At 40.0% G+C, this 22,207-nt stretch overlaps 31 non-coding genes across 31 annotated transcripts in view; 29 read left to right on the plus strand and 2 right to left on the minus strand.

The window, feature by feature from the left end:
• TRNAS-UGA (transfer RNA serine (anticodon UGA)) overlaps positions 1-34 on the plus strand; it is an 82-nt gene extending 48 nt beyond the window's left edge. The window contains exon 1 of the tRNA in view: positions 1-34. This exon is cut by the window's left edge and continues 48 nt beyond it. This is a non-coding gene — a tRNA (tRNA-Ser).
• Positions 35-1,228: 1,194 nt separating this feature from the next.
• Positions 1,229-1,310, plus strand: TRNAS-UGA (transfer RNA serine (anticodon UGA)). Its single transcript has one exon. It is a non-coding gene; the product is annotated as a tRNA-Ser (tRNA).
• Positions 1,311-1,824: 514 nt separating this feature from the next.
• On the plus strand, positions 1,825-1,914 carry TRNAY-GUA (transfer RNA tyrosine (anticodon GUA)). The gene is given in 2 exon segments: positions 1,825-1,861; positions 1,879-1,914. It is a non-coding gene; the product is annotated as a tRNA-Tyr (tRNA).
• Positions 1,915-2,391: 477 nt separating this feature from the next.
• On the plus strand, positions 2,392-2,481 carry TRNAY-GUA (transfer RNA tyrosine (anticodon GUA)). Its single transcript is given in 2 exon segments — positions 2,392-2,428; positions 2,446-2,481. It is a non-coding gene; the product is annotated as a tRNA-Tyr (tRNA).
• A 652-nt stretch (positions 2,482-3,133) lies between these two features.
• TRNAS-UGA (transfer RNA serine (anticodon UGA)) lies at positions 3,134-3,215 on the plus strand. The gene has a single exon. It is a non-coding gene; the product is annotated as a tRNA-Ser (tRNA).
• Positions 3,216-3,582: 367 nt separating this feature from the next.
• TRNAS-UGA (transfer RNA serine (anticodon UGA)) lies at positions 3,583-3,664 on the plus strand. Its single transcript has one exon. It is a non-coding gene; the product is annotated as a tRNA-Ser (tRNA).
• Positions 3,665-4,178: 514 nt separating this feature from the next.
• On the plus strand, positions 4,179-4,268 carry TRNAY-GUA (transfer RNA tyrosine (anticodon GUA)). The gene is given in 2 exon segments: positions 4,179-4,215; positions 4,233-4,268. It is a non-coding gene; the product is annotated as a tRNA-Tyr (tRNA).
• A 476-nt stretch (positions 4,269-4,744) lies between these two features.
• Positions 4,745-4,834, plus strand: TRNAY-GUA (transfer RNA tyrosine (anticodon GUA)). Its single transcript is given in 2 exon segments — positions 4,745-4,781; positions 4,799-4,834. It is a non-coding gene; the product is annotated as a tRNA-Tyr (tRNA).
• Positions 4,835-5,486: 652 nt separating this feature from the next.
• TRNAS-UGA (transfer RNA serine (anticodon UGA)) lies at positions 5,487-5,568 on the plus strand. Its single transcript has one exon. It is a non-coding gene; the product is annotated as a tRNA-Ser (tRNA).
• Positions 5,569-6,759: 1,191 nt separating this feature from the next.
• TRNAS-UGA (transfer RNA serine (anticodon UGA)) lies at positions 6,760-6,841 on the plus strand. The gene has a single exon. It is a non-coding gene; the product is annotated as a tRNA-Ser (tRNA).
• Positions 6,842-7,230: 389 nt separating this feature from the next.
• On the minus strand, positions 7,231-7,303 carry TRNAF-GAA (transfer RNA phenylalanine (anticodon GAA)). Its single transcript has one exon. It is a non-coding gene; the product is annotated as a tRNA-Phe (tRNA).
• Positions 7,304-7,464: 161 nt separating this feature from the next.
• On the plus strand, positions 7,465-7,546 carry TRNAS-UGA (transfer RNA serine (anticodon UGA)). Its single transcript has one exon. It is a non-coding gene; the product is annotated as a tRNA-Ser (tRNA).
• Positions 7,547-8,738: 1,192 nt separating this feature from the next.
• On the plus strand, positions 8,739-8,820 carry TRNAS-UGA (transfer RNA serine (anticodon UGA)). The gene has a single exon. It is a non-coding gene; the product is annotated as a tRNA-Ser (tRNA).
• Positions 8,821-10,014: 1,194 nt separating this feature from the next.
• On the plus strand, positions 10,015-10,096 carry TRNAS-UGA (transfer RNA serine (anticodon UGA)). Its single transcript has one exon. It is a non-coding gene; the product is annotated as a tRNA-Ser (tRNA).
• A 514-nt stretch (positions 10,097-10,610) lies between these two features.
• TRNAY-GUA (transfer RNA tyrosine (anticodon GUA)) lies at positions 10,611-10,700 on the plus strand. The gene is given in 2 exon segments: positions 10,611-10,647; positions 10,665-10,700. It is a non-coding gene; the product is annotated as a tRNA-Tyr (tRNA).
• A 477-nt stretch (positions 10,701-11,177) lies between these two features.
• TRNAY-GUA (transfer RNA tyrosine (anticodon GUA)) lies at positions 11,178-11,267 on the plus strand. Its single transcript is given in 2 exon segments — positions 11,178-11,214; positions 11,232-11,267. It is a non-coding gene; the product is annotated as a tRNA-Tyr (tRNA).
• Positions 11,268-11,919: 652 nt separating this feature from the next.
• Positions 11,920-12,001, plus strand: TRNAS-UGA (transfer RNA serine (anticodon UGA)). The gene has a single exon. It is a non-coding gene; the product is annotated as a tRNA-Ser (tRNA).
• A 1,194-nt stretch (positions 12,002-13,195) lies between these two features.
• On the plus strand, positions 13,196-13,277 carry TRNAS-UGA (transfer RNA serine (anticodon UGA)). Its single transcript has one exon. It is a non-coding gene; the product is annotated as a tRNA-Ser (tRNA).
• A 1,081-nt stretch (positions 13,278-14,358) lies between these two features.
• Positions 14,359-14,448, plus strand: TRNAY-GUA (transfer RNA tyrosine (anticodon GUA)). The gene is given in 2 exon segments: positions 14,359-14,395; positions 14,413-14,448. It is a non-coding gene; the product is annotated as a tRNA-Tyr (tRNA).
• Positions 14,449-15,100: 652 nt separating this feature from the next.
• Positions 15,101-15,182, plus strand: TRNAS-UGA (transfer RNA serine (anticodon UGA)). The gene has a single exon. It is a non-coding gene; the product is annotated as a tRNA-Ser (tRNA).
• Positions 15,183-15,549: 367 nt separating this feature from the next.
• TRNAS-UGA (transfer RNA serine (anticodon UGA)) lies at positions 15,550-15,631 on the plus strand. The gene has a single exon. It is a non-coding gene; the product is annotated as a tRNA-Ser (tRNA).
• Positions 15,632-16,145: 514 nt separating this feature from the next.
• Positions 16,146-16,235, plus strand: TRNAY-GUA (transfer RNA tyrosine (anticodon GUA)). The gene is given in 2 exon segments: positions 16,146-16,182; positions 16,200-16,235. It is a non-coding gene; the product is annotated as a tRNA-Tyr (tRNA).
• Positions 16,236-16,888: 653 nt separating this feature from the next.
• Positions 16,889-16,970, plus strand: TRNAS-UGA (transfer RNA serine (anticodon UGA)). The gene has a single exon. It is a non-coding gene; the product is annotated as a tRNA-Ser (tRNA).
• Positions 16,971-17,470: 500 nt separating this feature from the next.
• Positions 17,471-17,560, plus strand: TRNAY-GUA (transfer RNA tyrosine (anticodon GUA)). Its single transcript is given in 2 exon segments — positions 17,471-17,507; positions 17,525-17,560. It is a non-coding gene; the product is annotated as a tRNA-Tyr (tRNA).
• Positions 17,561-18,213: 653 nt separating this feature from the next.
• Positions 18,214-18,295, plus strand: TRNAS-UGA (transfer RNA serine (anticodon UGA)). Its single transcript has one exon. It is a non-coding gene; the product is annotated as a tRNA-Ser (tRNA).
• A 500-nt stretch (positions 18,296-18,795) lies between these two features.
• Positions 18,796-18,885, plus strand: TRNAY-GUA (transfer RNA tyrosine (anticodon GUA)). Its single transcript is given in 2 exon segments — positions 18,796-18,832; positions 18,850-18,885. It is a non-coding gene; the product is annotated as a tRNA-Tyr (tRNA).
• Positions 18,886-19,524: 639 nt separating this feature from the next.
• On the plus strand, positions 19,525-19,606 carry TRNAS-UGA (transfer RNA serine (anticodon UGA)). The gene has a single exon. It is a non-coding gene; the product is annotated as a tRNA-Ser (tRNA).
• A 514-nt stretch (positions 19,607-20,120) lies between these two features.
• Positions 20,121-20,210, plus strand: TRNAY-GUA (transfer RNA tyrosine (anticodon GUA)). Its single transcript is given in 2 exon segments — positions 20,121-20,157; positions 20,175-20,210. It is a non-coding gene; the product is annotated as a tRNA-Tyr (tRNA).
• A 652-nt stretch (positions 20,211-20,862) lies between these two features.
• Positions 20,863-20,944, plus strand: TRNAS-UGA (transfer RNA serine (anticodon UGA)). The gene has a single exon. It is a non-coding gene; the product is annotated as a tRNA-Ser (tRNA).
• Positions 20,945-21,458: 514 nt separating this feature from the next.
• TRNAY-GUA (transfer RNA tyrosine (anticodon GUA)) lies at positions 21,459-21,548 on the plus strand. The gene is given in 2 exon segments: positions 21,459-21,495; positions 21,513-21,548. It is a non-coding gene; the product is annotated as a tRNA-Tyr (tRNA).
• Positions 21,549-21,973: 425 nt separating this feature from the next.
• TRNAF-GAA (transfer RNA phenylalanine (anticodon GAA)) lies at positions 21,974-22,046 on the minus strand. The gene has a single exon. It is a non-coding gene; the product is annotated as a tRNA-Phe (tRNA).
• Between the last annotated feature and the right edge of the window lie 161 nt (positions 22,047-22,207).

Below are 22,207 nucleotides of genomic sequence, written 5' to 3' on the forward strand. Positions count from 1 at the left end.
TCTCCCTGCGCAGGTTCAAATCCTGCCGACTACGAACGCCTTAAGTTTTCTCTTTTCTGCAAGTTTTTAAAAACTTGAAACCTGTGATGCCCATAGCGAGTTCAGGCCATTAGCGCATCAAATGTAAAGGAGAATGAAGTTTTGGGTGTGTTTGGGTTTAATACAATACATCCTCAATTTCTCAGTGCAGGCAGCTCAATCCATAGACAATCTATTGTGAAAATACAGCAAGGCTTAAGCAGTAGTCGTGGCTGAGTGGTTAAGGCGATGGACTAGAAATCCATGTTTGTTAGTGCATCAAAATCTTTGGGATGCCAGCTTGATTTCTCTTTTTCTTACACACATTCTCTTCCCCACCAGTCAATTTCAGCAGCCACACTGAAGGAGTTGTTTTTATTTTTTGCTCAGATAGCAATTTTTGGCAATTTACAAACTCAAAATATACAGAGTATAAAGCATTCTCTAAGTCTGGGGTTGCCAACTCCAGTCCTCGAGAGCTACCAACAGTTAATGTTTTTCAGCTCATGTTCTAATTTGTTATTAAATATTGTTATATGATCTTTCATCATACAGCGCCACTTCCTTCTTTCTTTTTCACTTGCATTATTGGGAGTGACAACCCCATTACCAAGTGGCAGCTCCTGACAAAACACCCCTGGTAAGCGCCTGTCTGTGCACCCAAGGTAGCACGTCCAATCCAATGTTTTTCAGCTCACCTCACAGAATCACAAGTGAAGTAATTAGCTCCACCTGTGGATCTTTTAAAATGTGTTAGTGAGTAATGAGTGCACCTGTGCAGCAGCTAGGTTGTCTGGAAGATGGGAACTGTTGGTAGCTCTCGAGGACTGGAGTTGGCTACTGAGAGACATAAGCAGTGGTTGTGGCAAAGTGATTTTTGTAAAAATGTTTTTGTCAATATGATTTTAAAGTTTGAAGCCTGAAAACGTAAGCTTTTTGTTGCAAAATTGCATTTTATGTCGAAAAATATTATCTTCCACAATGCCGAAACCCGGGATCGAAGCAGGGACCTTTAGATCTTCAGTCTATTGCTCTCCCAACTGAGCTATTTCGGCAAGCTCCCTTGGTCTTGCAATCGTTTTTCGGGGCAAAATGTAAGGAGAATGAAGTTTTGGGTGTATTTGGGTCAATATAATACATCCTCACTTTCTGACTGCAGGCATCTCAATCCATAGACAATCTATTGTGAAACTAGGACATGGTTTATTCAGTAGTCGTGGCCGAGTGGTTAAGGCGATGGACTTGAAATCCATTGGGGTCTCCCTGCGCAGGTTCAAATCCTGCCGACTACGAACGCCTTAAGTTTTCTCTTTTCTGCAAGTTTTTAAAAACTTGAAACCTGTGATGCCCATAGCGAGTTCAGGCCATTAGCGCATCAAATGTAAAGGAGAATGAAGTTTTGGGTGTGTTTGGGTCAATACAATACATCCTCAATTTCTCAGTGCAGGCAGCTCAATCCATAGACAATCTATTGTGAAAATACAGCAAGGCTTAAGCAGTAGTCGTGGCCGAGTGGTTAAGGCGATGGACTAGAAATCCATGTTTGTAAGTGCATCAAAATCTTTGGGATGCCAGCTTGTTTTCTCTTTTTCTTACACACATTCTCTTCCCCACCAGTCAATTCCAGCAGCCACACTGAATAGAAATTATTAATTAGAAATTAATTTTCAAAGCCAAATTTTAAACAAAGGTTGTCAAATGGTTATAAACAATAGAATATTCATATTATTCCTAGAACACTCATTTAGCTAAACATTTAAAGCTATATAAAGAGCATATAATAACATATTTGAGAACCTACAGCATCCTTCGATAGCTCAGCTGGTAGAGCGGAGGACTGTAGAGATGATTGGTGTAGAAATCCTTAGGTCGCTGGTTCAATTCCGGCTCGAAGGAGTTGTTTTTATTTTTTGCTCAGATAGCAATTTTTTGGCAATTTACAAACTCAAAATATACAGAGTATAAAGCATTCTCTAAGTCTGGGGTAGCCAACTCCAGTCCTCGAGAGCTACCAACAGTTAATGTTTTTCAGCTCACCTCACAGAATCACAAGTGAAGTAATTAGCTCCACCTGTGGAATAGGTGGAGCTAATGGACTAGAAATCCATGTTTGTAAGTGCATCAAAATCTTTGGGATGCCAGCTTGTTTTCTCTTTTTCTTACACACATTCTCTTCCCCACCAGTCAATTTCAGCAGCCACACTGAATAGAAATTATTAATTAGAAATTAATTTTCAAAGCCAAATTTTAAACAAAGGTTGTCAAATGGTTATAAACAATAGAATATTCACATTATTCCTAGAACACTCATTTAGCTAAACATTTAAAGCTATATAAAGAGCATATAATAACATATTTGAGAACCTACAGCATCCTTCGATAGCTCAGCTGGTAGAGCGGAGGACTGTAGAGATGATTGGTGTAGAAATCCTTAGGTCGCTGGTTCAATTCCGGCTCGAAGGAGTTGTTTTTATTTTTTGCTCAGATAGCAATTTTTGGCAATTTACAAACTCAAAATATACAGAGTATAAAGCATTCTCTAAGTCTGGGGTAGCCAACTCCAGTCCTCGAGAGCTACCAACAGTTAATGTTTTTCAGCTCACCTCACAGAATCACAAGTGAAGTAATTAGCTCCACCTGTGGATCTTTTAAAATGTGTTAGTGAGTAATGAGTGCACCTGTGCAGCAGCTAGGTTGTCTGGAAGATGGGAACTGTTGGTAGCTCTCGAGGACTGGAGTTGGCTACTGAGAGACATAAGCAGTGGTTGTGGCAAAGTGATTTTTGTAAAAATGTTTTTGTAAATATGATTTTAAAGTTTGAAGCCTGAAAACGTAAGCTTTTTGTTGCAAAATTGCATTTTATGTCGAAAAATATTATCTTCCACAATGCCGAAACCCGGGATCGAAGCAGGGACCTTTAGATCTTCAGTCTATTGCTCTCCCAACTGAGCTATTTCGGCAAGCTCCCTTGGTCTCGCTATCGTTTTTCGGGGCAAAATGTAAGGAGAATGAAGTTTTGGGTGTATTTGGGTCAATGTAATACATCCTCACTTTCTAACTGCAGGCATCTCAATCCATAGACAATCTATTGTGAAACTAGGACATGGCTTATTCAGTAGTCGTGGCCGAGTGGTTAAGGCGATGGACTTGAAATCCATTGGGGTCTCCCCGCGCAGGTTCAAATCCTGCCGACTACGAACGCCTTAAGCAGTGGTTGTGGCAAAGTGATTTTTGTAAAAATGTTTTTGTAAATATGATTTTAAAGTTTGAAGCCTGAAAACGTAAGCTTTTTGTTGCAAAATTGCATTTTATGTCGAAAAATATTATCTTCCACAATGCCGAAACCCGGGATCGAAGCAGGGACCTTTAGATCTTCAGTCTATTGCTCTCCCAACTGAGCTATTTCGGCAAGCTCCCTTGGTCTTGCAATCGTTTTTCGGGGCAAAATGTAAGGAGAATGAAGTTTTGGGTGTATTTGGGTCAATATAATACATCCTCACTTTCTGACTGCAGGCATCTCAATCCATAGACAATCTATTGTGAAACTAGGACATGGCTTATTCAGTAGTCGTGGCCGAGTGGTTAAGGCGATGGACTTGAAATCCATTGGGGTCTCCCTGCGCAGGTTCAAATCCTGCCGACTACGAACGCCTTAAGTTTTCTCTTTTCTGCAAGTTTTTAAAAACTTGAAACCTGTGATGCCCATAGCGAGTTCAGGCCATTAGCACATCAAATGTAAAGGAGAATGAAGTTTTGGGTGTGTTTGGGTCAATACAATACATCCTCAATTTCTCAGTGCAGGCAGCTCAATCCATAGACAATCTATTGTGAAAATACAGCAAGGCTTAAGCAGTAGTCGTGGCCGAGTGGTTAAGGCGATGGACTAGAAATCCATGTTTGTAAGTGCATCAAAATCTTTGGGATGCCAGCTTGTTTTCTCTTTTTCTTACACACATTCTCTTCCCCACCAGTCAATTTCAGCAGCCACACTGAATAGAAATTATTAATTAGAAATTAATTTTCAAAGCCAAATTTTAAACAAAGGTTGTCAAATGGTTATAAACAATAGAATATTCATATTATTCCTAGAACACTCATTTAGCTAAACATTTAAAGCTATATAAAGAGCATATAATAACATATTTGAGAACCTACAGCATCCTTCGATAGCTCAGCTGGTAGAGCGGAGGACTGTAGAGATGATTGGTGTAGAAATCCTTAGGTCGCTGGTTCAATTCCGGCTCGAAGGAGTTGTTTTTATTTTTTGCTCAGATAGCAATTTTTTGGCAATTTACAAACTCAAAATATACAGAGTATAAAGCATTCTCTAAGTCTGGGGTAGCCAACTCCAGTCCTCGAGAGCTACCAACAGTTAATGTTTTTCAGCTCACCTCACAGAATCACAAGTGAAGTAATTAGCTCCACCTGTGGAATAGGTGGAGCTAATGGACTAGAAATCCATGTTTGTAAGTGCATCAAAATCTTTGGGATGCCAGCTTGTTTTCTCTTTTTCTTACACACATTCTCTTCCCCACCAGTCAATTTTAGCAGCCACACTGAATAGAAATTATTAATTAGAAATTAATTTTCAAAGCCAAATTTTAAACAAAGGTTGTCAAATGGTTATAAACAATAGAATATTCACATTATTCCTAGAACACTCATTTAGCTAAACATTTAAAGCTATATAAAGAGCATATAATAACATATTTTAAACCTACAGCGTCCTTCGATAGCTCAGCTGGTAGAGCGGAGGACTGTAGAGATGATTGGTGTAGAAATCCTTAGGTCGCTGGTTCAATTCCGGCTCGAAGGAGTTGTTTTTATTTTTTGCTCAGATAGCAATTTTTGGCAATTTACAAACTCAAAATATACAGAGTATAAAGCATTCTCTAAGTCTGGGGTAGCCAACTCCAGTCCTCGAGAGCTACCAACAGTTAATGTTTTTCAGCTCACCTCACAGAATCACAAGTGAAGTAATTAGCTCCACCTGTGGATCTTTTAAAATGTGTTAGTGAGTAATGAGTGCACCTGTGCAGCAGCTAGGTTGTCTGGAAGATGGGAACTGTTGGTAGCTCTCGAGGACTGGAGTTTGCTACTGAGAGACATAAGCAGTGGTTGTGGCAAAGTGATTTTTGTAAAAATGTTTTTGTAAATATGATTTTAAAGTTTGAAGCCTGAAACCGTAAGCTTTTTGTTGCAAAATTGCATTTTATGTCGAAAAATATTATCTTCCACAATGCCGAAACCCGGGATCGAAGCAGGGACCTTTAGATCTTCAGTCTATTGCTCTCCCAACTGAGCTATTTTGGCAAGCTCCCTTGGTCTTGCTATCGTTTTTCGGGGCAAAATGTAAGGAGAATGAAGTTTTGGGTGTATTTGGGTCAATATAATACATCCTCACTTTCTGACTGCAGGCATCTCAATCCATAGACAATCTATTGTGAAACTAGGACATGGTTTATTCAGTAGTCGTGGCCGAGTGGTTAAGGCGATGGACTTGAAATCCATTGGGGTCTCCCCGCGCAGGTTCAAATCCTGCCGACTACGAACGCCTTAAGTTTTCTCTTTTCTGCAAGTTTTTAAAAACTTGAAACCTGTGATGCCCATAGCGAGTTCAGGCCATTAGCGCATCAAATGTAAAGGAGAATGAAGTTTTGGGTGTGTTTGGGTCAATACAATACATCCTCAATTTCTCAGTGCAGGCAGCTCAATCCATAGACAATCTATTGTGAAAATACAGCAAGGCTTAAGCAGTAGTCGTGGCCGAGTGGTTAAGGCGATGGACTAGAAATCCATGTTTGTTAGTGCATCAAAATCTTTGGGATGCCAGCTTGATTTCTCTTTTTCTTACACACATTCTCTTCCCCACCAGTCAATTTCAGCAGCCACACTGAAGGAGTTGTTTTTATTTTTTGCTCAGATAGCAATTTTTGGCAATTTACAAACTCAAAATATACAGAGTATAAAGCATTCTCTAAGTCTGGGGTAGCCAACTCCAGTCCTCGAGCTACCAACAGTTAATGTTTTTCAGCTCATGTTCTAATTTGTTATTAAATATTGTTATATGATCTTTCATCATACAGCGCCACTTCCTTCTTTCTTTTTCACTTGCATTATTGGGACTGACAACCCCATTACCAAGTGGCAGCTCCTGACAAAACACCCCTGGTAAGCGCCTGTCTGTGCACCCAAGGTAGCACGTCCAATCCAATGTTTTTCAGCTCACCTCACAGAATCACAAGTGAAGTAATTAGCTCCACCTGTGGATCTTTTAAAATGTGTTAGTGAGTAATGAGTGCACCTGTGCAGCAGCTAGGTTGTCTGGAAGATGGGAACTGTTGGTAACTCTCGAGGACTGGAGTTGGCTACTGAGAGACATAAGCAGTGGTTGTGGCAAAGTGATTTTTGTAAAAATGTTTTTGTAAATATGATTTTAAAGTTTGAAGCCTGAAAACGTAAGCTTTTTGTTGCAAAATTGCATTTTATGTCGAAAAATATTATCTTCCACAATGCCGAAACCCGGGATCGAAGCAGGGACCTTTAGATCTTCAGTCTATTGCTCTCCCAACTGAGCTATTTCGGCAAGCTCCCTTGGTCTTGCAATCGTTTTTCGGGGCAAAATGTAAGGAGAATGAAGTTTTGGGTGTATTTGGGTCAATATAATACATCCTCACTTTCTGACTGCAGGAATCTCAATCCATAGACAATCTATTGTGAAACTAGAACATGGTTTATTCAGTAGTCGTGGCCAAGTGGTTAAGGCGATGGACTTGAAATCCATTGGGGTCTCCCCGCGCAGGTTCAAATCCTGCCGACTACGAACGCCTTAAGTTTTCTCTTTTCTGCAAGTTTTTAAAAACTTGAAACCTGTGATGCCCATAGCGAGTTCAGGCCATTAGCGCATCAAATGTAAAGGAGAATGAAGTTTTGGGTGTGTTTGGGTCAATACAATACATCCTCAATTTCTCAGTGCAATGTGTTAGTGAGTAATGAGTGCACCTGTGCAGCAGCTAGGTTGTCTGGAAGATGGGAACTGTTGGTAGCTCTCGAGGACTGGAGTTGGCTACTGAGAGACATAAGCAGTGGTTGTGGCAAAGTGATTTTTGTAAAAATGTTTTTGTAAATATGATTTTAAAGTTTGAAGCCTGAAAACGTAAGCTTTTTGTTGCAAAATTTGCATTTTATGTCGAAAAATATTATCTTCCACAATGCCGAAACCCGGGATCGAACCAGGGACCTTTAGATATTCAGTCTAACCCTCTCCCAACTGAGCTATTTCGGCAAGCTCCATTGGTCTTGGTCTTGCAATCGTTTTTCGGGGCAAAATGTAAGGAGAATGAAGTTTTGGGTGTATTTGGGTCAATATAATACATCCTCACTTTCTGACTGCAGGCATCTAAATCCATAGACAATCTATTGTGAAACTAGAACATGGTTTATTCAGTAGTCGTGGCCGAGTGGTTAAGGCGATGGACTTGAAATCCATTGGGGTCTCCCCGCGCAGGTTCAAATCCTGCCGACTACGAACGCCTTAAGTTTTCTCTTTTCTGCAAGTTTTTAAAAACTTGAAACCTGTGATGCCCATAGCGAGTTCAGGCCATTAGCGCATCAAATGTAAAGGAGAATGAAGTTTTGGGTGTGTTTGGGTTTAATACAATACATCCTCAATTTCTCAGTGCAGGCAGCTCAATCCATAGACAATCTATTGTGAAAATACAGCAAGGCTTAAGCAGTAGTCGTGGCTGAGTGGTTAAGGCGATGGACTAGAAATCCATGTTTGTTAGTGCATCAAAATCTTTGGGATGCCAGCTTGATTTCTCTTTTTCTTACACACATTCTCTTCCCCACCAGTCAATTTCAGCAGCCACACTGAAGGAGTTGTTTTTATTTTTTGCTCAGATAGCAATTTTTGGCAATTTACAAACTCAAAATATACAGAGTATAAAGCATTCTCTAAGTCTGGGGTAGCCAACTCCAGTCCTCGAGCTACCAACAGTTAATGTTTTTCAGCTCATGTTCTAATTTGTTATTAAATATTGTTATATGATCTTTTATCATACAGCGCCACTTCCTTCTTTCTTTTTCACTTGCATTATTGGGACTGACAACCCCATTACCAAGTGGCAGCTCCTGACAAAACACCCCTGGTAAGCGCCTGTCTGTGCACCCAAGGTAGCACGTCCAATCCAATGTTTTTCAGCTCACCTCACAGAATCACAAGTGAAGTAATTAGCTCCACCTGTGGATCTTTTAAAATGTGTTAGTGAGTAATGAGTGCACCTGTGCAGCAGCTAGGTTGTCTGGAAGATGGGAACTGTTGGTAGCTCTCGAGGACTGGAGTTGGCTACTGAGAGACATAAGCAGTGGTTGTGGCAAAGTGATTTTTGTAAAAATGTTTTTGTAAATATGATTTTAAAGTTTGAAGCCTGAAAACGTAAGCTTTTTGTTGCAAAATTGCATTTTATGTCGAAAAATATTATCTTCCACAATGCCGAAACCCGGGATCGAAGCAGGGACCTTTAGATCTTCAGTCTATTGCTCTCCCAACTGAGCTATTTCGGCAAGCTCCCTTGGTCTTGCTATCGTTTTTCGGGGCAAAATGTAAGGAGAATGAAGTTTTGGGTGTATTTGGGTCAATGTAATACATCCTCACTTTCTAACTGCAGGCATCTCAATCCATAGACAATCTCTTGTGAAACTAGGATATGGCTTATTCAGTAGTCGTGGCCGAGTGGTTAAGGCGATGGACTTGAAATCCATTGGGGTCTCCCCGCGCAGGTTCAAATCCTGCCGACTACGAACGCCTTAAGTTTTCTCTTTTCTGCAAGTTTTTAAAAACTTGAAACCTGTGATGCCCATAGCGAGTTCAGGCCATTAGCGCATCAAATGTAAAGGAGAATGAAGTTTTGGGTGTGTTTGGGTTTAATACAATACATCCTCAATTTCTCAGTGCAGGCAGCTCAATCCATAGACAATCTATTGTGAAAATACAGCAAGGCTTAAGCAGTAGTCGTGGCTGAGTGGTTAAGGCGATGGACTAGAAATCCATGTTTGTTAGTGCATCAAAATCTTTGGGATGCCAGCTTGATTTCTCTTTTTCTTACACACATTCTCTTCCCCACCAGTCAATTTCAGCAGCCACACTGAAGGAGTTGTTTTTATTTTTTGCTCAGATAGCAATTTTTGGCAATTTACAAACTCAAAATATACAGAGTATAAAGCATTCTCTAAGTCTGGGGTTGCCAACTCCAGTCCTCGAGAGCTACCAACAGTTAATGTTTTTCAGCTCATGTTCTAATTTGTTATTAAATATTGTTTTATGATCTTTCATCATACAGCGCCACTTCCTTCTTTCTTTTTCACTTGCATTATTGGGAGTGACAACCCCATTACCAAGTGGCAGCTCCTGACAAAACACCCCTGGTAAGCGCCTGTCTGTGCACCCAAGGTAGCACGTCCAATCCAATGTTTTTCAGCTCACCTCACAGAATCACAAGTGAAGTAATTAGCTCCACCTGTGGATCTTTTAAAATGTGTTAGTGAGTAATGAGTGCACCTGTGCAGCAGCTAGGTTGTCTGGAAGATGGGAACTGTTGGTAGCTCTCGAGGACTGGAGTTGGCTACTGAGAGACATAAGCAGTGGTTGTGGCAAAGTGATTTTTGTAAAAATGTTTTTGTCAATATGATTTTAAAGTTTGAAGCCTGAAAACGTAAGCTTTTTGTTGCAAAATTGCATTTTATGTCGAAAAATATTATCTTCCACAATGCCGAAACCCGGGATCGAAGCAGGGACCTTTAGATCTTCAGTCTATTGCTCTCCCAACTGAGCTATTTCGGCAAGCTCCCTTGGTCTTGCAATCGTTTTTCGGGGCAAAATGTAAGGAGAATGAAGTTTTGGGTGTATTTGGGTCAATATAATACATCCTCACTTTCTGACTGCAGGCATCTCAATCCATAGACAATCTATTGTGAAACTAGGACATGGTTTATTCAGTAGTCGTGGCCGAGTGGTTAAGGCGATGGACTTGAAATCCATTGGGGTCTCCCTGCGCAGGTTCAAATCCTGCCGACTACGAACGCCTTAAGTTTTCTCTTTTCTGCAAGTTTTTAAAAACTTGAAACCTGTGATGCCCATAGCGAGTTCAGGCCATTAGCGCATCAAATGTAAAGGAGAATGAAGTTTTGGGTGTGTTTGGGTCAATACAATACATCCTCAATTTCTCAGTGCAGGCAGCTCAATCCATAGACAATCTATTGTGAAAATACAGCAAGGCTTAAGCAGTAGTCGTGGCCGAGTGGTTAAGGCGATGGACTAGAAATCCATGTTTGTAAGTGCATCAAAATCTTTGGGATGCCAGCTTGTTTTCTCTTTTTCTTACACACATTCTCTTCCCCACCAGTCAATTTCAGCAGCCACACTGAATAGAAATTATTAATTAGAAATTAATTTTCAAAGCCAAATTTTAAACAAAGGTTGTCAAATGGTTATAAACAATAGAATATTCATATTATTCCTAGAACACTCATTTAGCTAAACATTTAAAGCTATATAAAGAGCATATAATAACATATTTGAGAAACTACAGCATCCTTCGATAGCTCAGCTGGTAGAGCGGAGGACTGTAGAGATGATTGGTGTAGAAATCCTTAGGTCGCTGGTTCAATTCCGGCTCGAAGGAGTTGTTTTTATTTTTTGCTCAGATAGCAATTTTTTGGCAATTTACAAACTCAAAATATACAGAGTATAAAGCATTCTCTAAGTCTGGGGTAGCCAACTCCAGTCCTCGAGAGCTACCAACAGTTAATGTTTTTCAGCTCACCTCACAGAATCACAAGTGAAGTAATTAGCTCCACCTGTGGAATAGGTGGAGCTAATGGACTAGAAATCCATGTTTGTAAGTGCATCAAAATCTTTGGGATGCCAGCTTGTTTTCTCTTTTTCTTACACACATTCTCTTCCCCACCAGTCAATTTTAGCAGCCACACTGAATAGAAATTATTAATTAGAAATTAATTTTCAAAGCCAAATTTTAAACAAAGGTTGTTAAATGGTTATAAACAATAGAATATTCACATTATTCCTAGAACACTCATTTAGCTAAACATTTAAAGCTATATAAAGAGCATATAATAACATATTTGAGAACCTACAGCATCCTTCGATAGCTCAGCTGGTAGAGCGGAGGACTGTAGAGATGATTGGTGTAGAAATCCTTAGGTCGCTGGTTCAATTCCGGCTCGAAGGAGTTGTTTTTATTTTTTGCTCAGATAGCAATTTTTGGCAATTTACAAACTCAAAATATACAGAGTATAAAGCATTCTCTAAGTCTGGGGTAGCCAACTCCAGTCCTCGAGAGCTACCAACAGTTAATGTTTTTCAGCTCACCTCACAGAATCACAAGTGAAGTAATTAGCTCCACCTGTGGATCTTTTAAAATGTGTTAGTGAGTAATGAGTGCACCTGTGCAGCAGCTAGGTTGTCTGGAAGATGGGAACTGTTGGTAGCTCTCGAGGACTGGAGTTGGCTACTGAGAGACATAAGCAGTGGTTGTGGCAAAGTGATTTTTGTAAAAATGTTTTTGTAAATATGATTTTAAAGTTTGAAGCCTGAAAACGTAAGCTTTTTGTTGCAAAATTGCATTTTATGTCGAAAAATATTATCTTCCACAATGCCGAAACCCGGGATCGAAGCAGGGACCTTTAGATCTTCAGTCTATTGCTCTCCCAACTGAGCTATTTCGGCAAGCTCCCTTGGTCTTGCTATCGTTTTTCGGGGCAAAATGTAAGGAGAATGAAGTTTTGGGTGTATTTGGGTCAATGTAATACATCCTCACTTTCTAACTGCAGGCATCTCAATCCATAGACAATCTATTGTGAAACTAGGACATGGCTTATTCAGTAGTCGTGGCCGAGTGGTTAAGGCGATGGACTTGAAATCCATCGGGGTCTCCTCGCGCAGGTTCAAATCCTGCCGACTACGAATGCCTTAAGTTTTCTCTTTTCTGCAAGTTTTTAAAAACTTGAAACCTGTGATGCCCATAGCGAGTTCAGGCCATTAGCGCATCAAATGTAAAGGAGAATGAAGTTTTGGGTGTGTTTGGGTTTAATACAATACATCCTCAATTTCTCAGTGCAGGCAGCTCAATCCATAGACAATCTATTGTGAAAATACAGCAAGGCTTAAGCAGTAGTCGTGGCTGAGTGGTTAAGGCGATGGACTAGAAATCCATGTTTGTTAGTGCATCAAAATCTTTGGGATGCCAGCTTGATTTCTCTTTTTCTTACACACATTCTCTTCCCCACCAGTCAATTTCAGCAGCCACACTGAAGGAGTTGTTTTTATTTTTTGCTCAGATAGCAATTTTTGGCAATTTACAAACTCAAAATATACAGAGTATAAAGCATTCTCTAAGTCTGGGGTTGCCAACTCCAGTCCTCGAGAGCTACCAACAGTTAATGTTTTTCAGCTCATGTTCTAATTTGTTATTAAATATTGTTATATGATCTTTCATCATACAGCGCCACTTCCTTCTTTCTTTTTCACTTGCATTATTGGGACTGACAACCCCATTACCAAGTGGCAGCTCCTGACAAAACACCCCTGGTAAGCGCCTGTCTGTGCACCCAAGGTAGCATGTCCAATCCAATGTTTTTCAGCTCACCTCACAGAATCACAAGTGAAGTAATTAGCTCCACCTGTGGATCTTTTAAAATGTGTTAGTGAGTAATGAGTGCACCTGTGCAGCAGCTAGGTTGTCTGGAAGATGGGAACTGTTGGTAGCTCTCGAGGACTGGAGTTGGCTACTGAGAGACATAAGCAGTGGTTGTGGCAAAGTGATTTTTGTAAAAATGTTTTTGTAAATATGATTTTAAAGTTTGAAGCCTGAAAACGTAAGCTTTTTGTTGCAAAATTGCATTTTATGTCGAAAAATATTATCTTCCACAATGCCGAAACCCGGGATCGAAGCAGGGACCTTTAGATCTTCAGTCTATTGCTCTCCCAACTGAGCTATTTCGGCAAGCTCCCTTGGTCTTGCAATCGTTTTTCGGGGCAAAATGTAAGGAGAATGAAGTTTTGGGTGTATTTGGGTCAATATAATACATCCTCACTTTCTGACTGCAGGCATCTCAATCCATAGACAATCTATTGTGAAACTAGGACATGGTTTATTCAGTAGTCGTGGCCGAGTGGTTAAGGCGATGGACTTGAAATCCATTGGGGTCTCCCTGCGCAGGTTCAAATCCTGCCGACTACGAACGCCTTAAGTTTTCTCTTTTCTGCAAGTTTTTAAAAACTTGAAACCTGTGATGCCCATAGCGAGTTCAGGCCATTAGCGCATCAAATGTAAAGGAGAATGAAGTTTTGGGTGTGTTTGGGTCAATACAATACATCCTCAATTTCTCAGTGCAGGCAGCTCAATCCATAGACAATCTATTGTGAAAATACAGCAAGGCTTAAGCAGTAGTCGTGGCCGAGTGGTTAAGGCGATGGACTAGAAATCCATGTTTGTAAGTGCATCAAAATCTTTGGGATGCCAGCTTGTTTTCTCTTTTTCTTACACACATTCTCTTCCCCACCAGTCAATTTCAGCAGCCACACTGAATAGAAATTATTAATTAGAAATTAATTTTCAAAGCCAAATTTTAAACAAAGGTTGTCAAATGGTTATAAACAATAGAATATTCATATTATTCCTAGAACACTCATTTAGCTAAACATTTAAAGCTATATAAAGAGCATATAATAACATATTTGAGAACCTACAGCATCCTTTGATATCTCAGCTGGTAGAGCGGAGGACTGTAGAGATGATTGGTGTAGAAATCCTTAGGTCGCTGATTCAATTCCGGCTCGAAGGAGTTGTTTTTATTTTTTGCTCAGATAGCAATTTTTTGGCAATTTACAAACTCAAAATATACAGAGTATAAAGCATTCTCTAAGTCTGGGGTAGCCAACTCCAGTCCTCGAGAGCTACCAACAGTTAATGTTTTTCAGCTCACCTCACAGAATCACAAGTGAAGTAATTAGCTCCACCTGTGGATTAGGTGGAGCTAATGGACTAGAAATCCATGTTTGTAAGTGCATCAAAATCTTTGGGATGCCAGCTTGTTTTCTCTTTTTCTTACACACATTCTCTTCCCCACCAGTCAATTTCAGCAGCCACACTGAATAGAAATTATTAATTAGAAATTAATTTTCAAAGCCAAATTTTAAACAAAGGTTGTCAAATGGTTATAAACAATAGAATATTCACATTATTCCTAGAACACTCATTTAGCTAAACATTTAAAGCTATATAAAGAGCATATAATAACATATTTGAGAACCTACAGCATCCTTCGATAGCTCAGCTGGTAGAGCGGAGGACTGTAGAGATGATTGGTGTAGAAATCCTTAGGTCGCTGGTTCAATTCCGGCTCGAAGGAGTTGTTTTTATTTTTTGCTCAGATAGCAATTTTTGGCAATTTACAAACTCAAAATATACAGAGTATAAAGCATTCTCTAAGTCTGGGGTAGCCAACTCCAGTCCTCGAGAGCTACCAACAGTTAATGTTTTTCAGCTCACCTCACAGAATCACAAGTGAAGTAATTAGCTCCACCTGTGGATCTTTTAAAATGTGTTAGTGAGTAATGAGTGCACCTGTGCAGCAGCTAGGTTGTCTGGAAGATGGGAACTGTTGGTAGCTCTCGAGGACTGGAGTTGGCTACTGAGAGACATAAGCAGTGGTTGTGGCAAAGTGATTTTTGTAAAAATGTTTTTGTAAATATGATTTTAAAGTTTGAAGCCTGAAAACGTAAGCTTTTTGTTGCAAAATTGCATTTTATGTCGAAAAATATTATCTTCCACAATGCCGAAACCCGGGATCGAAGCAGGGACCTTTAGATCTTCAGTCTATTGCTCTCCCAACTGAGCTATTTCGGCAAGCTCCCTTGGTCTTGCTATCGTTTTTCGGGGCAAAATGTAAGGAGAATGAAGTTTTGGGTGTATTTGGGTCAATGTAATACATCCTCACTTTCTAACTGCAGGCATCTCAATCCATAGACAATCTATTGTGAAACTAGGACATGGCTTATTCAGTAGTCGTGGCCGAGTGGTTAAGGCGATGGACTTGAAATCCATTGGGGTCTCCCCGCGCAGGTTCAAATCCTGCCGACTACGAACGCCTTAAGCAGTGGTTGTGGCAAAGTGATTTTTGTAAAAATGTTTTTGTAAATATGATTTTAAAGTTTGAAGCCTGAAAACGTAAGCTTTTTGTTGCAAAATTGCATTTTATGTCGAAAAATATTATCTTCCACAATGCCGAAACCCGGGATCGAAGCAGGGACCTTTAGATCTTCAGTCTATTGCTCTCCCAACTGAGCTATTTCGGCAAGCTCCCTTGGTCTTGCAATCGTTTTTCGGGGCAAAATGTAAGGAGAATGAAGTTTTGGGTGTATTTGGGTCAATATAATACATCCTCACTTTCTGACTGCAGGCATCTCAATCCATAGACAATCTATTGTGAAACTAGGACATGGTTTATTCAGTAGTCGTGGCCGAGTGGTTAAGGCGATGGACTTGAAATCCATTGGGGTCTCCCTGCGCAGGTTCGAATCCTGCCGACTACGAACGCCTTAAGTTTTCTCTTTTCTGCAAGTTTTTAAAAACTTGAAACCTGTGATGCCCATAGCGAGTTCAGGCCATTAGCGCATCAAATGTAAAGGAGAATGAAGTTTTGGGTGTGTTTGGGTCAATACAATACATCCTCAATTTCTCAGTGCAGGCAGCTCAATCCATAGACAATCTATTGTGAAAATACAGCAAGGCTTAAGCAGTAGTCGTGGCCGAGTGGTTAAGGCGATGGACTAGAAATCCATGTTTGTAAGTGCATCAAAATCTTTGGGATGCCAGCTTGTTTTCTCTTTTTCTTACACACATTCTCTTCCCCACCAGTCAATTTCAGCAGCCACACTGAATAGAAATTATTAATTAGAAATTAATTTTCAAAGCCAAATTTTAAACAAAGGTTGTCAAATGGTTATAAACAATAGAATATTCATATTATTCCTAGAACACTCATTTAGCTAAACATTTAAAGCTATATAAAGAGCATATAATAACATATTTGAGAACCTACAGCATCCTTCGATAGCTCAGCTGGTAGAGCGGAGGACTGTAGAGATGATTGGTGTAGAAATCCTTAGGTCGCTGGTTCAATTCCGGCTCGAAGGAGTTGTTTTTATTTTTTGCTCAGATAGCAATTTTTTGGCAATTTACAAACTCAAAATATACAGAGTATAAAGCATTCTCTAAGTCTGGGGTAGCCAACTCCAGTCCTCGAGAGCTACCAACAGTTAATGTTTTTCAGCTCACCTCACAGAATCACAAGTGAAGTAATTAGCTCCACCTGTGGATCTTTTAAAATGTGTTAGTGAGTAATGAGTGCACCTGTGCAGCAGCTAGGTTGTCTGGAAGATGGGAACTGTTGGTAGCTCTCGAGGACTGGAGTTGGCTACTGAGAGACATAAGCAGTGGTTGTGGCAAAGTGATTTTTGTAAAAATGTTTTTGTAAATATGATTTTAAAGTTTGAAGCCTGAAAACGTAAGCTTTTTGTTGCAAAATTGCATTTTATGTCGAAAAATATTATCTTCCACAATGCCGAAACCCGGGATCGAAGCAGGGACCTTTAGATCTTCAGTCTATTGCTCTCCCAACTGAGCTATTTCGGCAAGCTCCCTTGGTTTTGCAATCGTTTTTCGGGGCAAAATGTAAGGAGAATGAAGTTTTGGGTGTATTTGGGTCAATATAATACATCCTCACTTTCTGACTGCAGGCATCTCAATCCATAGACAATCTATTGTGAAACTAGGACATGGTTTATTCAGTAGTCGTGGCCGAGTGGTTAAGGCGATGGACTTGAAATCCATTGGGGTCTCCCCGCGCAGGTTCAAATCCTGCCGACTACGAACGCCTTAAGTTTTCTCTTTTCTGCAAGTTTTTAAAAACTTGAAACCTGTGATGCCCATAGCGAGTTCAGGCCATTAGCGCATCAAATGTAAAGGAGAATGAAGTTTTGGGTGTGTTTGGGTCAATACAATACATCCTCAATTTCTCAGTGCAGGCAGCTCAATCCATAGACAATCTATTGTGAAAATACAGCAAGGCTTAAGCAGTAGTCGTGGCCGAGTGGTTAAGGCGATGGACTAGAAATCCATGTTTGTAAGTGCATCAAAATCTTTGGGATGCCAGCTTGTTTTCTCTTTTTCTTCCCCACCAGTCAATTTCAGCAGCCACACTGAATAGAAATTATTAATTAGAAATTAATTTTCAAAGCCAAATTTTAAACAAAGGTTGTCAAATGGTTATAAACAATAGAATATTCATATTATTCCTAGAACACTCATTTAGCTAAACATTTAAAGCTATATAAAGAGCATATAATAACATATTTGAGAACCTACAGCATCCTTCGATAGCTCAGCTGGTAGAGCGGAGGACTGTAGAGATGATTGGTGTAGAAATCCTTAGGTCGCTGGTTCAATTCCGGCTCGAAGGAGTTGTTTTTATTTTTTGCTCAGATAGCAATTTTTTGGCAATTTACAAACTCAAAATATACAGAGTATAAAGCATTCTCTAAGTCTGGGGTAGCCAACTCCAGTCCTCGAGAGCTACCAACAGTTAATGTTTTTCAGCTCACCTCACAGAATCACAAGTGAAGTAATTAGCTCCACCTGTGGATCTTTTAAAATGTGTTAGTGAGTAATGAGTGCACCTGTGCAGCAGCTAGGTTGTCTGGAAGATGGGAACTGTTGGTAGCTCTCGAGGACTGGAGTTGGCTACTGAGAGACATAAGCAGTGGTTGTGGCAAAGTGATTTTTGTAAAAATGTTTTTGTAAATATGATTTTAAAGTTTGAAGCCTGAAAACGTAAGCTTTTTGTTGCAAAATTGCATTTTATGTCGAAAAATATTATCTTCCACAATGCCGAAACCCGGGATCGAAGCAGGGACCTTTAGATCTTCAGTCTATTGCTCTCCCAACTGAGCTATTTCGGCAAGCTCCCTTGGTCTTGCAATCGTTTTTCGGGGCAAAATGTAAGGAGAATGAAGTTTTGGGTGTATTTGGGTCAATATAATACATCCTCACTTTCTGACTGCAGGCATCTCAATCCATAGACAATCTATTGTGAAACTAGGACATGGTTTATTCAGTAGTCGTGGCCGAGTGGTTAAGGCGATGGACTTGAAATCCATTGGGGTCTCCCTGCGCAGGTTCAAATCCTGCCGACTACGAACGCCTTAAGTTTTCTCTTTTCTGCAAGTTTTTAAAAACTTGAAACCTGTGATGCCCATAGCGAGTTCAGGCCATTAGCGCATCAAATGTAAAGGAGAATGAAGTTTTGGGTGTGTTTGGGTCAATACAATACATCCTCAATTTCTCAGTGCAGGCAGCTCAATCCATAGACAATCTATTGTGAAAATACAGCAAGGCTTAAGCAGTAGTCGTGGCCGAGTGGTTAAGGCGATGGACTAGAAATCCATGTTTGTAAGTGCATCAAAATCTTTGGGATGCCAGCTTGTTTTCTCTTTTTCTTCCCCACCAGTCAATTTCAGCAGCCACACTGAATAGAAATTATTAATTAGAAATTAATTTTCAAAGCCAAATTTTAGACAAAGGTTGTCAAATGGTTATAAACAATAGAATATTCATATTATTCCTAGAACACTCATTTAGCTAAACATTTAAAGCTATATAAAGAGCATATAATAACATATTTGAGAACCTACAGCATCCTTCGATAGCTCAGCTGGTAGAGCGGAGGACTGTAGAGATGATTGGTGTAGAAATCCTTAGGTCGCTGGTTCAATTCCGGCTCGAAGGAGTTGTTTTTATTTTTTGCTCAGATAGCAATTTTTTGGCAATTTACAAACTCAAAATATACAGAGTATAAAGCATTCTCTAAGTCTGGGGTAGCCAACTCCAGTCCTCGAGAGCTACCAACAGTTAATGTTTTTCAGCTCACCTCACAGAATCACAAGTGAAGTAATTAGCTCCACCTGTGGATCTTTTAAAATGTGTTAGTGAGTAATGAGTGCACCTGTGCAGCAGCTAGGTTGTCTGGAAGATGGGAACTGTTGGTAGCTCTCGAGGACTGGAGTTGGCTACTGAGAGACATAAGCAGTGGTTGTGGCAAAGTGATTTTTGTAAAAATGTTTTTAAAGTTTGAAGCCTGAAAACGTAAGCTTTTTGTTGCAAAATTGCATTTTATGTCGAAAAATATTATCTTCCACAATGCCGAAACCCGGGATCGAAGCAGGGACCTTTAGATCTTCAGTCTATTGCTCTCCCAACTGAGCTATTTCGGCAAGCTCCCTTGGTCTTGCAATCGTTTTTCGGGGCAAAATGTAAGGAGAATGAAGTTTTGGGTGTATTTGGGTCAATATAATACATCCTCACTTTCTGACTGCAGGCATCTCAATCCATAGACAATCTATTGTGAAACTAGGACATGGTTTATTCAGTAGTCGTGGCCGAGTGGTTAAGGCGATGGACTTGAAATCCATTGGGGTCTCCCCACGCAGGTTCAAATCCTGCCGACTACGAACGCCTTAAGTTTTCTCTTTTCTGCAAGTTTTTAAAAACTTGAAACCTGTGATGCCCATAGCGAGTTCAGGCCATTAGCGCATCAAATGTAAAGGAGAATGAAGTTTTGGGTGTGTTTGGGTCAATACAATACATCCTCAATTTCTCAGTGCAGGCAGCTCAATCCATAGACAATCTATTGTGAAAATACAGCAAGGCTTAAGCAGTAGTCGTGGCTGAGTGGTTAAGGCGATGGACTAGAAATCCATGTTTGTAAGTGCATCAAAATCTTTGGGATGCCAGCTTGTTTTCTCTTTTTCTTACACACATTCTCTTCCCCACCAGTCAATTTCAGCAGCCACACTGAATAGAAATTATTAATTAGAAATTAATTTTCAAAGCCAAATTTTAAACAAAGGTTGTCAAATGGTTATAAACAATAGAATATTCATATTATTCCTAGAACACTCATTTAGCTAAACATTTAAAGCTATATAAAGAGCATATAATAACATATTTGAGAACCTACAGCATCCTTCGATAGCTCAGCTGGTAGAGCGGAGGACTGTAGAGATGATTGGTGTAGAAATCCTTAGGTCGCTGGTTCAATTCCGGCTCGAAGGAGTTGTTTTTATTTTTTGCTCAGATAGCAATTTTTGGCAATTTACAAACTCAAAATATACAGAGTATAAAGCATTCTCTAAGTCTGGGGTAGCCAACTCCAGTCCTCGAGAGCTACCAACAGTTAATGTTTTTCAGCTCACCTCACAGAATCACAAGTGAAGTAATTAGCTCCACCTGTGGATCTTTTAAAATGTGTTAGTGAGTAATGAGTGCACCTGTGCAGCAGCTAGGTTGTCTGGAAGATGGGAACTGTTGGTAGCTCTCGAGGACTGGAGTTGGCTACTGAGAGACATAAGCAGTGGTTGTGGCAAAGTGATTTTTGTAAAAATGTTTTTGTAAATATGATTTTAAAGTTTGAAGCCTGAAAACGTAAGCTTTTTGTTGCAAAATTGCATTTTATGTCGAAAAATATTATCTTCCACAATGCCGAAACCCGGGATCGAAGCAGGGACCTTTAGATCTTCAGTCTATTGCTCTCCCAACTGAGCTATTTCGGCAAGCTCCCTTGGTCTTGCAATCGTTTTTCGGGGCAAAATGTAAGGAGAATGAAGTTTTGGGTGTATTTGGGTCAATATAATACATCCTCACTTTCTGACTGCAGGCATCTCAATCCATAGACAATCTATTGTGAAACTAGGAAATGGTTTATTCAGTAGTTGTGGCCGAGTGGTTAAGGCGATGGACTTGAAATCCATTGGGGTCTCCCCGCGCAGGTTCAAATCCTGCCGACTACGAACGCCTTAAGTTTTCTCTTTTCTGCAAGTTTTTAAAAACTTGAAACCTGTGATGCCCATAGCGAGTTCAGGCCATTAGCGCATCAAATGTAAAGGAGAATGAAGTTTTGGGTGTGTTTGGGTCAATACAATACATCCTCAATTTCTCAGTGCAGGCAGCTCAATCCATAGACAATCTATTGTGAAAATACAGCAAGGCTTAAGCAGTAGTCGTGGCCGAGTGGTTAAGGCGATGGACTAGAAATCCATGTTTGTAAGTGCATCAAAATCTTTAGGATGCCAGCTTGTTTTCTCTTTTTCTTACACACATTCTCTTCCCCACCAGTCAATTTCAGCAGCCACACTGAATAGAAATTATTAATTAGAAATTAATTTTCAAAGCCAAATTTTAAACAAAGGTTGTCAAATGGTTATAAACAATAGAATATTCATATTATTCCTAGAACACTCATTTAGCTAAACATTTAAAGCTATATAAAGAGCATATAATAACATATTTGAGAACCTACAGCATCCTTCGATAGCTCAGCTGGTAGAGCGGAGGACTGTAGAGATGATTGGTGTAGAAATCCTTAGGTCGCTGGTTCAATTCCGGCTCGAAGGAGTTGTTTTTATTTTTTGCTCAGATAGCAATTTTTTGGCAATTTACAAACTCAAAATATACAGAGTATAAAGCATTCTCTAAGTCTGGGGTAGCCAACTCCAGTCCTCGAGAGCTACCAACAGTTAATGTTTTTCAGCTCACCTCACAGAATCACAAGTGAAGTAATTAGCTCCACCTGTGGATCTTTTAAAATGTGTTAGTGAGTAATGAGTGCACCTGTGCAGCAGCTAGGTTGTCTGGAAGATGGGAACTGTTGGTAGCTCTCGAGGACTGGAGTTGGCTACTGAGAGACATAAGCAGTGGTTGTGGCAAAGTGATTTTTGTAAAAATGTTTTTGTAAATATGATTTTAAAGTTTGAAGCCTGAAAACGTAAGCTTTTTGTTGCAAAATTGCATTCTATGTTGAAAAATATTATCTTCCACAATGCCGAAACCCGGGATCGAACCAGGGACCTTTAGATCTTCAGTCTAACGCTTTCCCAACTGAGCTATTTCAGCAAGCTCCCTTGGTCTTGCAATCGTTTTTCGGGGCAAAATGTAAGGAGAATGAAGTTTTGGGTGTATTTGGGTCAATATACGGCTGTGGCCGGATAGGCTGTGGCCCTGTATTGAAGTGGACCGTTTTAAAGTGGGAAAACAGAGTCATAACTACAAGCGTT

This window comes from Crinia signifera, chromosome 3 (genome assembly GCF_055691185.1).
Source record: "Crinia signifera chromosome 3, ASM5569118v1, whole genome shotgun sequence".
Lineage (NCBI taxonomy): Eukaryota > Metazoa > Chordata > Amphibia > Anura > Myobatrachidae > Crinia > Crinia signifera.